Source organism: Ornithodoros turicata, chromosome 1, assembly GCF_037126465.1.
Source record: "Ornithodoros turicata isolate Travis chromosome 1, ASM3712646v1, whole genome shotgun sequence".
Classification (NCBI taxonomy): Eukaryota; Metazoa; Arthropoda; class Arachnida; order Ixodida; family Argasidae; genus Ornithodoros; species Ornithodoros turicata.
The window spans coordinates 178,861,191-178,864,744 of record NC_088201.1 but is presented as its reverse complement, the minus strand read 5'-3'; the positions used below and the strand labels follow the sequence as shown (position 1 = coordinate 178,864,744).

The window sequence follows — 3,554 nt, the reverse complement described above, 5'->3', positions numbered from 1 at the left end:
AAGTAGGGAAAAAAGCGAGATGCTTGACAATACAGCAAATTAGTAAAAATATGAGGACACTTGAATCATATGTTACTGTTTTAACGTCTCATATTTCAGCACGCTTAAGTGCGATACTGTGTGCGACCTTTTTGGTGCCTCTTTTCCAACACACCGCTTTTCTTGTAAGAACTACGAAAGGGTTGCTGAAAGAAAAAAACAAGACATATGAGTGGCCATCATGTATACATGGTGTTATCCAGAAATCCCCCAGCTGAAAATTTTTTTTAAATGCTGACAGCATGGAAGATGCATGATGTAAGACCCCCCCCCCCCCCGAGTCTCGGGGTTTTACATCACGCATCATCTCCACCAGCTCGCTTCCTAGCCATTTTTATCTTTATGGAAGAGTTTTATTCTCGGTTAGCATCCCTGGATGTTCTCCCGTGATCTGACCACTGTGTTGCTCATATGCATAGGTTCATTGAATCAATAAATATGGAACTAGTGAATTTTATTTCACCTGATTTAGCACCTATGCGATAGCAAAGGAGACGTTTAGTAAGAGCTATTGCATTGAAAAGATTAAAAGAAACGAGGATCCACAGTGATTTTTTTAGTTATTACTAAGTTCCGGTTCATGTATCTAAAAAATCAGTAGGGGTTCACACATGGTGTGGCAATGGCGAGAAGTGTTCAAGAACGCTCAGCTGAAAACCAGAACTGTCTTTCTGCATGGCTGTAAATCTTGACTTCTGTGTTTAAACGAGATGTTGATAGAGATGCTTTCATTTGAGTTCAAAAGATGTAAATTAAGGCCACATATATGAGACTCCTTCCCTGAACACACAGATTACTTGCAACAAAATTTGCCTGCTACCCCATGTATTAAGACCAAAAAGTTCAGTGTACCAGAGAGATAAGATGTAAAAATTGAGGGCACACGGAGCACAGCTATCAAGCTTTCTTAACACCACCTACTTTGTGATTTCCACCTCATGAGGAACAGAGTGGCATGTTACAACAGATGCGTAGTGAAACACTGAGCAGCTCAAGAGCAACTGTGTCCACAGTTTTTTATTTATTTTTACTGCAGACCACGTCCCACTTCAGATTATTAACACAAGATGGTATAGTGACATGTCAAAACAGATACTTATATGTGAGTTATGCATACTGTGCAATTTGCTTAGGGCATGCAGCAGGACAACTTACTGCATGTCACAGGCAGTGTGGTTTTCGTCAGGGCTCCTGGAGGGACTGGGAGTGCAGAGGTGCTCAAACGGGTCTTAGCAGAACCTGACAAAGTAGTCTCTAGTGAATAGAAAGAACCATTGGACTTCTAGATACCACACGTAATGTTTTAGCCTCTTTTGATACGACCCTCGCTGGTATATCACATAACCCGTCAAACTACTTGTAAGGAACATCATTTCTGTCGAGTTCTGAAACACTGAACATTCGTGCTTTTGAAGTATTACTCGTAAGAATATATAAAACTCTCAAGCATCTATTACTGAAAAAACAGGTGAACTTCAGTGTGATATGCATCCTACTGCACAAAAGTCTTTACAATAAGTGTTTGTGACCATGTCGTTTTCCCTCAGACATTTACTATAAAAATATTGCAGTGGATTATTACGCGCCACATTTAGCAGAAATGACACTGCAACTGACTTGCGCAAACATGCCAGGAGCTTTCTCATTCGTGACTTCATTATTTATTGCTAGTAAGAAGAAAAGACAGACAGCAAGAGAGCCATATTTGATCAACAGCACCTGCTGAAGTGGAGCAATAGAATGACGTAGTGCATGTATGTACCTTTAGTGCAAGTAAATTTATTGTTGAAAGCTATTTTTGAATTTTTTAAGTTTTCTGACAAGCAACCAATCCTGATTTTTAAAAATATGCAGCCACACAATGTGCCCAATAACGTTGTTCCACCAGTAAGTGCAACATGGTATACACGAAAGCTGCATCATAAAAATCACTTATGAATAGAAACCACATGTGCATTCATAAATAAACTTGAAATATAAATCATGAAGATAATACATGAACATACATAAATATTCATAAACAAACTTGGCGCAGCTAGCATACATACGCAAGGTTCTGCTTACCACTTTGGAAAAGCTTCGAAGCGATGGCCTTTTGGAGCATACGGTTAAGTTTCGCCGGACTTCTCTCTGTAAATGTTCCACGTCTTCTTCTACCTTTCGAACGTTCGTGTGCTCGATAAACTGATTTTCGCGGAATCCAGGGATAGAAACTATTTTTTTCTGCATGCCTTCGTGCAGTGCTTCTCGCTAGTTTGCCCTGCCTTGCCTAAAAACCGCAAAGAGGACATGTTTCGATCAGCGCGTACTGGTGCACGTCGTGCGACGCGTGATAGCGATTCACTTCTAATCAGTCAGTAGCACAGAGAATAAATCTTCGTGGCCGATACAAGTGCCGGTTCATACCTTTTTTTCTTCTGCACGTCGTTTGCCACCCATTTTACGTCTGCTTCGGCGTCAATCATTCATCCTGCCTTGTTTCTGGAATGATTTTACGATGAAGAAGTAAAAAAACTTGATGAAAGTGAGCTCTCAAAACCGTCTTACCTGTCGTGTAAGATGTGCCGCCTCGTCGCATTCCAAAAAGTACCGTACAACTTTTGTTTGTTGAAGTCATCTATTTGGTGGAAGTTCATGGTGGAGTCCTGCTCGACGACATACTTTTCCGACTCGTTCTCATATTGAATACACGACACATAACTGCCAACCAGGTCCCCCAAGGTCGCCATTTTCTCATGTATTTGTTCCTATCCCGATGCGTGCAATGCCGGAGGCCGCCCTTAGATACCCCATTGTTACCAGACGTTGGCTTGCGTGGATTGTAGCGCGCTAAAGATCCAGTTGAAGCACAATCCAAGCCAGGCCAAGTCACCGAAGGAGAAATGGACGACTGCAGCGCCTGCGGCGCCTGGTACGACAGGTACGCTATGTGATGCACGCAGCCGTGCACTAGATCCTTCCGATCGCTCAACACGTTTAAAAACGGGACCAAAAAATGAAACACGACAGAGAAAGTTGTTATACGCGTTTTATTTGGACATATAAAGACTAGATTCGTTCGCAGAAACAACAAAAACATTTTGCCGCTAAACTTAGCGCGCTGAAGTGATCCGGAACGGCAACAGTGGGGTATCTAGTGGCGGCCTTCTTCGTTGCACGCTTTTCCGAGGTGAGTTTGGGGGACCTGCTGCCAACAAACGGAACCACACCGAACGACAAAATAATAATGGCGTTGTCATATGCTTATGTACAGGAACACATTCAGGATCAGGCCTGCTACGAGTACAGGGGGCGCGCTATGTTAGTCGTCGTCATGGAGAGAAAATATTCCTTGCGAATAATGTTATTAATGCCCGCGAGAGAGAAGCAAAAAATGTGTACATTAAACTAAAATAAGAACTGAATTTCAGCAAACCTTACTAGTACATAGGTCGTGACATAAGTAAGTGAATTTCGGAAAATTTATCCAATCCGACCCAATCCAATCCAGCTGCTTTAAGCGGGAAGCGGTTAGA

At 42.1% G+C, this 3,554-nt stretch overlaps 1 long non-coding RNA gene across 2 annotated transcripts; it reads right to left on the bottom strand.

Annotated features, from left to right (window-relative positions):
• Positions 1-2,758, bottom strand: LOC135373389 (uncharacterized). Of its 2 annotated transcripts, XR_010416437.1 has the most exons (5): positions 2,587-2,758; positions 2,446-2,520; positions 2,104-2,308; positions 1,195-1,278; positions 1-185 (listed from the first exon to the last, which is right to left on the bottom strand). It is a non-coding gene; the product is annotated as an uncharacterized LOC135373389 (long non-coding RNA). The 2 variants fall into 2 exon arrangements; XR_010416436.1 differs by having other exon boundaries at positions 1-1,278.
• Positions 2,759-3,554: the final 796 nt, after the last annotated feature.